The following is a 14,807-nucleotide window of genomic DNA, read 5'->3' as shown; positions in this document are numbered from 1 at the left end:
GAATTACGACAGCAGAAGAGCAGAGCTGATGTGGGGAAAGCCAAGAAGCAAGACTGGATGCGTTGAAAGTTATACTAGAGAAACCGGCATCACGGTGAAAAGACCGGGGCGTGGCAGCAGAGGTACCCAGCAGCGGCAGCTGGTTTCTATCTCCCTTCTGTTGGTAATCCTCTGTTCACCCTCCCCCACCCCAACTCAATTTCCTAATTTATGATGAAAAACTATGACCAATTGGAAGAACAGGAGAATCAGTAATCTTTCATGTGTAGCCATCCTCAAAACCTCTCACTGGTTTCAGAAATGCGTTTTTTCTCTATACTCTCATCTCTCAAGCCCAGTTCCCAAACAACCTCCTGCTTTTCCTCCCCTTCCCTGGACTTTTTTTCTTTTCAAAGTCACACACCCAGATTGCTTTTAGAAACAAAATTCTTTTATTTGATCTGTCCCTTCTCAACCTTTTCCTGGAAAATTATGCTGCCTTTAATCTTGTTACCAATTTCACTCTTAATCTTTTAAAATTTGATGTCCTAGAATTAATGAATGTCTAGGTTGAAAGGAATAATTATGCAAGGTTATGCCTCAAATTCCTCAAATAAAGACTTTAGATAGATAAGTATCTCATGATCAAAAACTTGTATTGATGAGGGGGGAAACATTTACCTATTCAGGCAATATGCTTCATCTCCAGACAGGTCACTTCTTTCCTACAGTGATTTAAAAATCTATTTCCCTATTGTTTGTATCTATTGGTCATGGTTCCAAACATTGGGATAGTATGTAGAGTACATCTATTCCCTTACCCATATGGCAACTCTTTATATATTTCCAGGTAACTTCTGTTCCTGATGGCTTTTTTTGTACTTTAAAATAATCCCTTCCTTCAATGGCTATTTAAGAGGTATGATCTGTATTTCTTTTAACATATGGTACCCACAACTGCATCTGTTACTTCTAATCCATTTAGGTCTTACCAGCACAGTTGGGATATCTCCTCCCTTGTAACTAATATATTAAAAGCCCATTTTTTAACACTCACATGATGCTGAGTTGATATTTAACTATGAGCTAAAAATCCTCTGTCTTTTGTAACTATGCTGTTTTGCCGCCTTCTTTTCTGTACTCAAAGTTGAGTTGGGTTTGGGGCCCATATATAAGGCTATGCCTTTATCCCTCTTCATTTTTCTAAATTCATTCCTAGTTCCACCCACTCAGTATAGTTTTGATTCCTAAATCTGGAATCCCCCAGCTTGTCATCCACAAATTTGACAAAGTTGCTGTTTGTAATTTCCTCCAAGTTACTAATTAAAATGTTGAATGGTACTGGGCCAAGGAAAAGTCTGCAGAATGCCACAGGCTTCCTCCCTTAACTTGACAAAGCTCAACTAATCATCACTATTTAGGTACAACTATGCACCTACTCACTAATGAATATAATGGAAATATTCTTAAAGTGTTACACATTATCATAAAAGACTATGTAATCTACACGTTTAACCAAAATAGTATCTATTTCCAGGTCAGTTTTTAGAGCATTGGCTTATTTTTTCATCTAAAATGTGTTTCAATGTAAGCATACTTTTGTTGGGTGTTTGGGGGATGAGTACATTAAATATTAAAAAGGAACTTGTCTCCTGTCCTTACATAGAAACAACGTGGTATTGTTCAGGCTCTGCTTACGAAATCTAGGTGCAAGGCACTGTGCCCACCAAAATCTCATGATTTAAGTAGACCAGCTGTATAAAGAATCCCCAAATTCAACATCTGAAGAAAATAAAAATTAAAGACTAACGAGAAGACAACCTTAAAATAGGTATAAGTAATACCCTTAGAGAGATTTGAGTGGGAATATCTTTAAAAGTAGAAGTTGCTATGACGTAGACACAAAGTGAAATCTAGAAAAATTTCAAGCTATGATCTTCAAAATAGTAACCCAGCAACTGTTTCTTCTTGAAAAACGTCCCACTTCTCACTCCCACTTCTCATTCCTAGGGAGTTTGTTGTGGTAGAAAACGGAGAGCTCTGAGAGATTTCCCCTAGGGAAGAGGAGGAGTCTGCAGGTGAAGATGAGAATGAGTGAGGCCAGTGTTATTGGAGGTGGTGACTGAGGACAAGGGAGCTGTGAGCTGAAGCCAAAGTAGTAGGCAGAGGCCAGAATCACACAGGACTTTGGGGAAGGGTTTGGGTGTCATGATATGTGTAATGGAAGCCACTAGATAAATTCAAGCAGAGAAATGATATGACGTCTTGTGGTTGACTCGTTTGAAGATTACTAAAGATGACTGGAGAGGGGCTAGAGCAGGGAGAGCCATTTAAGAGACTGTTCAGTAGATGATGTCTTGACTACAGTGGATAGAAATGGCCTGATTTCAAAATTGAACTGCTGGAATTTAATATTTTTTTTAAATTACTGTAAAGAAATGCCCTGTCATTCAATGCCAGACCACCTTTCTGAAATAGAAATGTATCATGTCACACCTGTTTAATCTTCAAGGGTCCCCCAAACATCCACAGGAGAGAGACCAATCTCCTGATGGCAAGAAACCATTTAAGTTAGCAGCTATGTAGCTTTTCAGGCTCCGCTTCTAGCATCACCCTCTCTATGCCCTAAACTTCAACTACACCAGACTACTTTTTTGTTTGCGTTTTTGTTTTGTCATTGCCTTGCGTGTGCTGTGAACTTTACCTGGAATACCACTTACTCTTCCTCTCATGCACCCCATGGACACTGAGTCATCATTCCCAACCATAAGGACACTGTCGTAAAATCCCAGACAGGTTAGTTGCTGCTTCCTTCATGAGCTCATTGCAGCCCAAGTGATTTTTTCATTGAGTTCTGACTTTTTGCAGCAGACTGAGAGCCCTGAGGGCAAGGACTAGGCTTTGTTATTTGTGTTCCTAGAACTATGCCTCCTGAGTTCTTTAACTGCTTTTCGAAATGAATAAATGAATGGGTGGATCATGCTGAAAATTGACTCATAGTGTATTCCCTCAGTGACACCATTTCAAAACTTTCTCCTGGATATCCTTCAACCATTCTTTACGTTATTATGGTTTGAGTCAAAAGTTGTTTTTGTCATTCTCTTGTGTCATCTCATGAATAGCATCATTTTTTTTTTCTTTTCACCAACCCACAGGAATGTTCCAGCACAAAATGGCTGGTCATTTTTCTTTGTGCTGTGGTAAACATGTCACACCCAGTAATGGAGAACCAGCAGAAGACAAGCAAGACAAGGACCAAGAAGAAAAAGTCCAAATTAAGCATAATATTGTACTAACTGGCATCTGTCTCATAGTGGGATATATGAGGCTCGGGCACACTTGTATCGCCCACAGAGGTGCTTAGGCTTTTCCTGAATGTTTGAGCTATTACTAGACTTTTTTCGCTGTTTGGGGCTTCATATTATGGAAAGCTCCACCCAGTAGTCAAGGACAAGCTATGCATACATCTTGGAAGCATTTTGTGGATTTACTGTCTTCATCTGACTTTTGTCATCTTTACTCATTGAGCCAATAGGATAGACAGGCCATAAAGACAATCACATTTATGAAATTTGTTATCACACCTCTTTGGACAAATTGTGAGTCGCTTATGAGGAAGGGAAATGGATCGTGACTGCCTGCATATGTGAGTATATTACTTTTCCCTTCAGACTCATAAAATCTTACTCTAATCAGGGAGACTTCATAGGCTATTTTAAAGCCCTGCCAACCTAATATTTCAAATTTAGCTGACGACTAGTCTATTTGTGGAAAATAGTCATTTGTATTTCTGATAATACTAGATTTTTTAACTTGGGGCCTTCATCTCCCTGAAAGTTACATTCATTTATTTCATATTGATTTTACAAATTTTATGAAAAATAACTGGTAACTCCAGGTTCATCACCCACTAACAGTTCATAAACCTGGACTGATAGTTTAATTCTGTTCCCTTCTATTCAGTTATGAACCTTCTACACATTAGAAACTGTGGGGACATAGAAATAGGGTCTTCCACAATTAGCATACATATCCTAGTGAGAGCATAAGACATATAAAAAACAGCATAAGCGAAAATGACATTCCATCAGAAAAGTATAAACAAGTGCTGTAAAATTTCAAAAGTGAGGGAGATCACATTTGCACTGGGGGTCAGGAGAAGTTTCTTAAAGGAGGTCACTATCAAGATAGACTTTGCAACACTGGATTTTGGCAAACACAAGGGCATGTACAGTAGAGGATGCCATACTGTAGAAAACAGCCAAGCTAAGGTCTGAGGACAGGCAAACAAGAGAGGTCTTCTGTGGGAATGTCCTCCCCAAGGGGTGCAACAGGTGAACTCCACTTTTCCCACATATGCAGAAGAGAAGCCTGGTGAGATGCAGGGAGGCGCTGTGACCAAGTTCTACTTCAGGATCATTTTCCGAACTCATCAAGCCACTTTCACCATGGGTTGTAGACAGATAGGAAAATAAAAGTAGATAAAGTTTGAAAACTACCGTGTAAACGGAAAGTGTAGGATTTTTGTTTTTTTAAACAATGGACTTTTATCCTGTGGAGCGTCCTTCCTGAACCCTGATTCTTGTGAGGGCCCATGCCTCAGATGTGAGCAGCACGTTGTATTTCACTCACTACATTCATTCTTTCTATAGGAACCATAGCATTTACTCACTGCATGAGTGTGAAGTAGGAAAGCTGAGTGAAGGATATCTTCATGTATGCGAAGATCTTGATGTCCATCTTAATTATATTGATGAATGGCTATTTTGTTTTTAAAGGTAAGACCAAAAGCTGGGCATATGTAATTAAACAAACAAAAAACACCTATGAAGTAGTTAAACGAATACAAACTACTGTATTACATGAATATTAACCTACAATATAGTTCTCAGAGACTAAGCTAGACTGTTGAGGAGGCTCCAAGTTACGTTATGCAGTTTCACATGTAGCCACTATGAAATGTTCCAGCCCTGAGAAAAGTAAATTTATCTAGCTTTTCAGTTCTCGATAGCTTTTCATCATAATTATCTCATTTAATCATCAAAGCCAACCTGTGTTACCTGATGGCCATTTTAGGAAATCCAAATATTGTTTATTCACAAAAGACATCTTAATAGTTTTGTTTTTCTTTTTTTAATTTTGACTACAGGGTCTGAATTTGGGATAGGCAAAATCAAAAATATTGTTAAGAAGACCAAATATAAGTCATAAATACTTAAGAATAGGAAATATTCACAGGCAACATTGTCAAAATACACAGCAACAAACAACAATGGTTGTTAGAAACAATATTTTTAGAAATAATTTTTTTAAAGTAAGGAATCTTTGACAACATGATTTGAGAGAATGTCAAAAAGCACTAACAGTTGTGTGGGATCAAAAGGAATTTTTACTATTTCAGGCATAAAATAACTTAGTCATTTTACAGAAAAGAAAAAAAGACTCAAGTTCTGATTGTAATCCTTTATCCTTTTGTTCATTCATATAAAAATTTGCAGTAAAAGATTTAACAATGCACTTTTATATGTTTGTATTTAGCTATATCCAGGTATATAAATATATGAATAATTGATACATATAAATCTTTAAAATATTAACTTATTAATATACCAAATAAAATAATGTATATATTTTTTCCTATGTATATAAGTATGTATTTTTCAAAATGGTAATTATATGTATGCCATAATAAAGTTACCATTTTGAAAAACTATAATAATTTTCTTAATAAGCAAACATAAATATATATTTTAAAGCAACCTAGGAATAAATAAGGTGAGTTTTTTCCCATTTTATGGATCAGGAAGTGAGAATTGGGAAGATGAAGTGATTTCCCAAGGTTACCCAGGGAAGACACTCATGAAACCTCTCATTTGACAAATGCTGACTCTGGCCCAGGCATAGTGCTAAGCTTTAGCTAATCAAAGATCAATAGGCACATCCCTGTCCTTGAGGAGCCACATCCCATCTTGAGTGCAAGTCTTCAAAATCTTAGATATGTAGGAAAATTTTTTAAATGCTCTAACAGACTATGGAAAATGTACTCTAATATCAAGTCAGGAAACTTAGATTCCAATTTAACTCTAGCAGCACAGAGCCACTTGAGAAAAGTACTGAAATATACCAGCTTGCAATTTTCAGAGCCATTAAACGAGTGGCTCTCAGGTGAAATTCCTAGAGACCTGCCAGTACCAAAAATTCAGTGAACATTAAGAATTGCTACTTACAGGTCTAAAGTCAACATTCACATCATTGTGTGATGAACATACCTTTTCTTATGAGCTTGCTATTTTTGTAAAGTACCTACTTTTTAAAAACCTGGTAATAGCATTTGTTTTATTTACTACTAATGTACTTGTAAGCCATGCATATTAGCGCCATCCAAAGAAGCTCCAATACCTCAAAGTAAGTCAAAACCTTCACAAAATTATTTTTCAACAAGCATATATTTGAATGCTTAGGAAAAAAAATGAAAAAGAAGCATTCTTGCCTTTAAAGAGATCAGCCTCGGTATAAAAGCAGAAAACCAAAACCAAAGAATTATCCAAAATGTACAAAGCATGGAGCCTGATGCGGGGCTTGATCTCACAGCCCTGAGATCATGACCTGAGCCAAAATCAAGGTTGGAGGCTCAACTGACTGAGCCACTCAGGCGCCCCTCAACATACTTTTTAAAGGATATGACCGCGCTCATATAGGTAGCACTGCATTGGACAAGTGAACTTTATTATTTTATTCACGTAGGTATATATGTGTGTATTTTATTATGTTTGTGTGTCAGACCCCTGATACAGAGCTCACAAGGCTAAAATCTAGGTGTAGGCAAAGCTGCATTCCTTTTTAGACTCTAGGAATGAATCCATTTCCTGGCTCATATAGGTTATTGCCAGAATTCTGTTCCTTGCAGTTGTAAGTCTGAGGTCCCCATTTTATGCCATTGTCTTCTGAGAGTTGTTCCCAGCTTCTAAGGGCTGCCTACACTTCTTGGCTCATGGCCCACTTCCATGTTCAAAGCCAACAAGGACAAGGAGAACCTCTCTGTAAATTTCAGCCTCTCCTGCCCCTCTTCCAAATGATACAAGGTGATCTCTTCAGGTCTGACTGGCACCCTTAATTCCATCTGTAACCTTAATTTCCTTTTGCCACCTATGCAGCATATTCACAGGCATGACACTGGGTTTAGACTGAGGGGGACAAAATCTTTCTTCCACACTGTTAATGCCTCAGCATATCTTCCTTTGTCACCTAGCAAAAGTTTAAGGGAAGATATTTTCTCTGATGGGAAGCTATAAATATGCTTGTAGGAAAGTGAATATAATTGACTTTTTCAAAACAGATCATACCAGTTTATTTATTTCAGGATGACAGTTTCTTTTCTTTTTTTTTTTTACATTATATAACTTTATTTATTTTTATATTTTTAATATGAAATTTATTGTCAAATTGGTTTCTATATAACACCCAGTGCTCATCCCAACAGGTGCCCTCCTCAATACCCATCACCCAACCTCCCGGCCCTCCCACCCCCCATCAACCCTCAGTTTGTTCTCAGTTTTGTTTTGTTTTGTTTTTTCAATATATGAAATTTATTGTCAAATTGGTTTCCATACAACACCCAGTGCTCATCAGGATGACAGTTTCTTAATGGATTAAAGAGAAAGTGAGAGAAAGAGAAAAGATGTCTTGGATAAAGTGCTCTAAACTGTGAGGAGAGTCATCACCTTTGCCCACAGGAAAATCTTCCATTTGGATGCAATGCTTATATTCTTGGGTTCTTTTCAAATGTTCAAACAGTAAAATGTCCTTTTGTTTTTCTTCTTTGGACTCTACCAGTGTCTGTTTCTGTATCCATGCCCGTTGTGACTGTCCTTTATTTGCTGACCAATGTGGCTTACAATGTCATCTTACATATGCCTTCTTTCCCGAAGCTGTTGCTATGGTAAGTTTGAAATGATCCACTGCTCCTTGCCTCCATTGAGAATTTTTTCATAAGAGGAAAATATGGGCAATTTGCACCTCTCTGTGCTAGATTGGTTGTTGGGAAAAAATGAGGAAAATAATAACATGGGAGCACTGTGAGAGTTAAATGAGCTAATACATGCATGTCTTACCACAAAGTGTGGCACAGGAATAAAGGTTCACTTTCTTCTATTGTTGTTGTTGCACTAACTCCAGATCAGGATGAGACACGCATTAATGTCACAATTATCCACTAAGGACCACATTATGCATACCAGGCAGCATCAGGAGGGGTGGTTCTGTTTACCTGTGGAGACTTAGAATGGACCCACAAAAACAGGCATAGGATTTCCTCATCAAATCTGCTTACAGCCAAGGTAGTCACCAGAGTTGAAATGGGAATTTTCCAGCCATGTTTACATTACTGTATTGGTGACCTGCGTGGTTTTCAAAGGGCCTGAGTTAAATTATCTACTTTCCTGCCCAAAGACTAAGACTGCATTTATAACAAATTCATATGAGGCGATTGGTTGATAAAACTTGTGTGAGGAATTGATTGTGTCCACAATATCCTAATATACAGTCTTGTTTAGCTATTTTTCTTTTCTAACCTTTTATTTCCACCTTTGGAAAAACTCCAGATTATATACCCCTAGATCTGATTCCCAAACTGCCACATTTTTATAGATATTCTAATTTCCTATGAAATCAAGAAAAAAAGAAGGAGGAAAAATATTGGGAGGCTTCACATGAGAGTAGTGTTGGCCTAGTATGAACTTTTAATTCAGTGTTAGGTAGTTGAGGGGAACTCAACATAGAGACATATTTGCAAATATGTGTGATATAGGTATTACTTATCTTTTACATGTTAATTGACTGACTTACAGTTCATTGATACTTCTCGACGCAAACCATAGGGATCATCAGTCTCTTAATTAGTATTGAGTCCATTTCATTCCAAATTTCTGTATCCTGAGGTTAGTGCTAAAAAATAAACTAGATTCCCAATACTGAGTTTTCTTTTCACTAATAACTTTCTTTTCTTATTCCCTCTCTGCCCCCAGACATTTGGTAATAAGGTCAAAAGCCATGTTCAGGGACTAATTCCTATTACAGTGGCCATGGCTTGTGTCAGTGAACTGAACTCAATCAGTCATTACAGCATCCAGGTAAGAAAATCAAATGTGCTGTAGGTTATTTGTGTTTTCAAAGCTCAGCTAAGGGAAATCAATCACTGCTTATGTTTAATGTCACTAATGAACAACAGCCAAGCATTTTGATCACCTCTTGGTCTTGCTTTTACCATCAACCTATTTCAGGGATTTCAAATGCTAAACTAGAGATTCTGTTTGGTCATGTTTGTCTTTTTCACCAGTCAGTGCATAAATGTGGCCCATTTTAAATAGACTCTAAAAAAGAGTCAATCTTTTCCGGGATGTGGGAAAGCAGGGTTTGCATGAAAACTGTTTAGTAACATCACATACTGCAAATAGTTGTTTGTCAGGGATAATTGTAAAGCAAAGTACAAATGTGGAAATGTGCTGAGTGCATGAATCCAAAGGGAGAAGAGCCAACTGATGAACACAGCAAAACAGGCTGTGAAAAATCAATGCTAATACACACCCGCTCACCTAGTGTACTTAAAATCAGATCCCTTGGTTGGCCACCTTAGCCCTACAGCTGGCTAGCGTCATGATGGGCCATCAGAAAACTGCTCAACAAAGTAATTGTGAAGAGAGGAGAGATTACAGTATAGGTGTGCTGGAAGGAGATTTGGGGAAAATGTTTCTAGTTTGGGACACGGGGTGTAGTAAAGACGGAGCAGTTCCCACCACCCTCTGGGTCTCAGCTATTTTTATTGAAATGATAATAACAAATCAGTTTCGCTAATCTTGTTTCATTTGTTTTAACAAACCTGCGAAATTGTTGCTAATGATAGTATCATTATGAGTTGAGTAAACCAGCTCATTCAATGTGGCCTAATGGATTTATCCAAGGTCATATCAGTAAACAGCAGAGCTTGGGACTCACATCTTCTGACTCCAGTCCCTACGGCTTTTCCACCTTACCATGCCTCCCGTTGCTATTAATGGCTGAGTTCTGCTTCCATCCAGGGAAAGACAGGATTTGGCTCCCATTTTCATTTTCTCTCGGTTGTGTTATTTAGTGGTTGCACAAAACCTCAGTGGCAGCACTTAGTCCTATCTGCTCTTTTCTCATCCTTTTCCTTACTCGTAAGAAGCAACTAAACAAAATGAGAAGTACAAGGGGATTTCCAGTTCTACTATCTGGTTCCTGTGTGGCCTTTGATTTTTCTGGAGTAATCAGAAAAAAAAAAAAAATACCTCATTATGTGTGCCATCTGAATTTCTTTCTTTTTCTTGCCCTAAATATTTACAATAGAAATGCCAATTGCTATGTTTGCAGAGCATCTAACTGATGGCAGCCAAAGCCTCTCATTCTTCACACCCAGTTTTCAGGCTCCTTTATGTGGGCCCAAAGGAAGGGCACCTTCCCTTTGGTTTAAGCATGATCCCTGTGGAATGATTCACACCGGTCCCTGCTCTTCTCTCCAAAGTAAGTGAATCCAATGTACATCTTACAGAAACTGTTATTGTCAAGAATTCCTCACTTGTCCCACTCATTTTCTATATACATTTACTGGAGAATATTCAGCTCTCCACCCAGCTATAAAATAAGGAATGCAAGGGCCTATGTCTTGCCGAGTCCCGAGGGAGAACAGCATCTTAAAGCGTCTTATTCTATGAGGGAACTAAGACCCTGGGCCAAAGACTGAGCAGGGGTAAACAAGATGTAGATTCTAAAGATAGGAAGGCTCCCAGGAAGAGTAAGTAATGCTTTCGCTGAGTTGTCATGAATTGGAAATTTCCCTGTAGTCAGGGAAACAGGAAAAAAAGGGATAGTCAAAAAAGAGAGATTATATTGGAGAAGATATTGAACATAAAACGGATAATTTGTACTTAGTTGTTCAGTGTTTCCTATGTGCTAGATACTAGATGTCATCGCCAGATGGGTAAGTGATTGACCTGGGACAAGACATACAGCAGCCAGATGATCTTTTAGCACATCATTTCATTCTCCTATTCGATAACCTCCAAAGGGAGGTTCTCCTTACAAACAAAGTAAAAATCCAAATTCCTTAGCATGACCCACAGTGCCCAATATGATCAGCCTTGAGAATTTCTTCAAGCTCATCTCCTGCCATATCGACTACACTCCAGTCCCTCTGGCTTTCTTTCTATTTTACAGGACAAACCTTTGCTGCTCCTGGGCATTTGCATTTATTGTTTCCTGGCCCCCTTATCCCTCAGCTTTCAGGTCTTAGTTCAAAGTCTTTGAGAAGTCTTTCATTAGCACTCGAAGATAGAAGCCATCTATCCCCAACCCACCACATGACTATCTTTGTCCAATCTCCCTATCTTACATATAACCTCATAGTACTGATTAAACCAAAAATGACTATTTGCTTTGTATTATCTGCTTTCTCCAACAATACTGTAAGCTCTGTGGAAACAAAGATCTTAATCTGTCTCTTAGACACTGCTCTGTTCTCAGTATCTAGAGAACTTGGCAATCATCTGTTGGATAAAAGAATGAATCACTGTCATGAGGATGAGTAAGCTGATGAGTGTTCATAATCAGGAGAAAGGAGATTATTTTAAAGAGATTTTCTGGGTAGGGTTTTCTAGAGTAGAAAACTTAAAGGCTGAGTTGATAAGACATAAATAATAATCCATGAGGAACTGTGTTATAAAAGGTTCTTAAGAAAGGATCTTAATATAGCAAGCATTACTGTATTCATTGTGAATATATTCATTGTGAAATCCTGGAAATATAAACCAATGAACTCAAATATCATCCATATAACACTAGAAATACATTCATTACGTTGGTAGAGCATGGTAGCCATGATGAATCTTCTGGTGGAAGACATCTTTCAACTCTCATCATTCCTTCTGCTACTGGTTCTATGCCAGGCTCTCCATTATAGTATTAATGAATGTAAGGAAAACACAGTCTGAAAGACCAAGGCCAATCAGAATGAGCAACATATACACTATCTGGAAATGTCTTACTACATTTCTTGATAATTTTTTAACTAGTATAACGCATTATTTATATAGTTTCTTTTTACATTTATTATTATTATTTTTTTTAACGTTTATTTGCTTTTGAGAAGCAAAGAGAGGCCATCAACAGGGTAGGGGCAGAGAGAGACGGACACAGAATCTGAAGTAGGCTCCAGACTCTGAGCTGTCAGCACAGAACCCTATGCAGGCCTCGAACCCACAAACCATGAGATCATGACCTGAGCCGAGGTCAGATGCTTAACCGACTGAGTCACCCAGGCGCCCTATTTCTTGTTAAAATTTTTAAATAAAATAACCTATGAGAAGCATAGACAACTTTTGAAGACACCGTTCTTTACTCAACATGGATATAGCTAGGAATTTATTCTAAAGATAAAATTTAACAGAAATGAAAGCATATGTGTGACAATGTCAACTATATCTTTATTTGCAAGAGCAAAAACAAACCAGAGAAAATATCGATCAACTTGGTGGGGAATTATCTGAATAATAAAAATAATAGCCATATAAATGATAGAAATACTTACATGACAAAATATTTAAGTGAAAATAACATAATATAAGATAGCATTAGTAGTATGATATGTTGGGTCAAACACAGATTTTTGAATATGACATCCATATTTATACATCCAAATTACATGTAGTTACTTATGACCCATATGACTTGGGTATCTCCATTAACCTTACTAAGCTACTGTTTTTTCATTTATAAACTAAGAAATACCAGGGCACCTGGGTGTCTCAGCGGGTTAAGTGTCTGACTTCAGCTCAGGTCATGATCTCATAGTTCATGGGTTCGAGCTCCATGTTGGGCTCTTTGCTGACAGCTCAGAACCTGAATCCTGCTTCAGAATGTGTCTCCCTCTCTCTCTCCCTTCCCCTGCTCATGCTCTGTCTCACTCTGTCTCTCAAAAATGAATAAATGTTAAAAAAAAAAATTTTAATAAATAAATAAAGAAATACCAATAGAGCAATTCTATTTCACAGGGACAATTTTTTGTTAACTAAAATTCATTTATAAAAATTTTATTGAACTGCCTCATTAAAAATATTCATGTGAAAGCCATGGACTCTGAGAAATTGTGAAATATACATTACATTGTAGACTTAACTTTTATATCTCAACACCAAAATAATTAACAGAACCTGCGACTGTGTTATGGGGTGCTTTGCAAGCCTAACTATTCAAACTTCCTGGTGAATAATACATAAAAATTAAGAACTAAGACTAAGCAATATGAAATAAAGTACTAATAACATAGCAAAGTTATGGCTTTCATTTGTTTTCTTGAATTGTTTTCTCATTTACTGTCATAAGCCATTTCTTCTTCAGAAGAGCATATAACGAAGCCTCATTCAGGTATAATTAAGAGATGTTGACCTGTTAATAGAGATGAAAGAAGGAGATAATAAATCACAGAGAAGAGGAAAAGAAAGCAAAAACAGTGAAAGAACATTGCTAAAGAGCACAGATGCAATGGGTTGGAGCAATAAATCTGGGTATAATTTTCACAGATGGCTGTGATTCCCAACAGTGGTATAGGATATCTATGAACAGCATTTAATTTTACTTGGTAGTTTCATTTCAATTCAGCAATTCTAAATCTATAAAATTTACAAAAGTTGAGATAATATGGCGTGCTGTGTCTGGCTCATGATTTACACTGAAGGCTGTGACACAAAATACATTACCGCACTTACACTGTCCCTGCGTTTTAGGGGTAAGGCTGTGGCAATATCATATTTAACTACAAAAACTAGCTAGCTTATTGGTTTCTATAACATTAGCAGCACTTGACGAATATTATAAATACCAGCAGCCATTTTTATCACCTCTTTTGTAAGTTTATTGGGAGATTTATACTCTTACCTAAAGATGTTTTTGTTTATAATTGGTATTACGAATTTGAAATATTGCAGTAATATATCCCAAACTATTTCAATCCAGATAAGAGGTTAATATGCTTTTTAAATGTAAGGCACAGATGAAATGATTTTAGCTTCCCATTCTCTTCATGCTTTTCATGACCAAATGAAGTTTGGGCTAAAGATTTCAGTATTAGGGGGTTACCATAGGCAGTCAAGAGTCATGTATTCACGTGACTCAATTTTCCTGGGTTTAGGGTCATCTTAAATGTCCCATCAGTTCTGAATTTGTCACTGTGTTAGCAAAACTAAAATACCTCTTGACCCACTGTTTTTGTTTCTACCATGAGGTGAAGTAGAACAGGGGAGACAATATGGAAGCAGTTGTAGGCACTCTACATGGGGAAAATAGAGCTGGTGCAGCAGAGCAAGTGCTCAAGAGAATAAACTAACTGGTAGTTCCTAGTTTACGTACTCTTTTATTTTTGTTTCCTTTTATCCTAGCTAAGACTCTTCTTTCCTGTAGTTTATTGCTTGTGTACCCTCTCTATGAGATACAGTCAACTCCTTAATTGGAATTGGAATTTATCTGGAATTCCTGCATATTTCTTAAGAGTATATTTATCAGCAAAAATGACCTTCAAATTTACAAAGACTATGGTAAGAAAACAAACTCAACTTTGTTTCCATTGCACTCTGTGACTTGCAATGCCAACCATGTAAATGGAATAAAAGCTTGTATGTGTAAAATGCAAGGACTTCCCTCTTTCACCCCACTCCAAAACACACTCACACCTACGTATCTGTGAGCATTTAGTGGTGTCTGGCACAAGCCAGGCACTTAACAAATATGACTCTCCCTTTCCTTTGTATAGAACTGTATACATC

General features: G+C 37.4%; 1 long non-coding RNA gene across 1 annotated transcript; it reads left to right on the top strand.

Moving 5' to 3' along the window:
• The first annotated feature begins 4,034 nt into the window (after positions 1-4,034).
• On the top strand, positions 4,035-12,058 carry LOC124519069 (uncharacterized). The gene is made up of 4 exons (XR_006963981.1): positions 4,035-4,757; positions 7,813-7,918; positions 9,003-9,107; positions 10,366-12,058. It is a non-coding gene; the product is annotated as an uncharacterized LOC124519069 (long non-coding RNA).
• The last annotated feature ends 2,749 nt before the right edge of the window (positions 12,059-14,807 follow it).

Source organism: Lynx rufus, unplaced genomic scaffold (assembly GCF_022079265.1).
Source record: "Lynx rufus isolate CCGP_SWC_20201006 ecotype Redwood Valley unplaced genomic scaffold, mLynRuf1.p SCAF_26, whole genome shotgun sequence".
Lineage (NCBI taxonomy): Eukaryota > Metazoa > Chordata > Mammalia > Carnivora > Felidae > Lynx > Lynx rufus.
The sequence above is the reverse complement of the archived record's forward strand: the minus strand, read 5'-3'. Positions and strand labels throughout refer to the sequence as shown.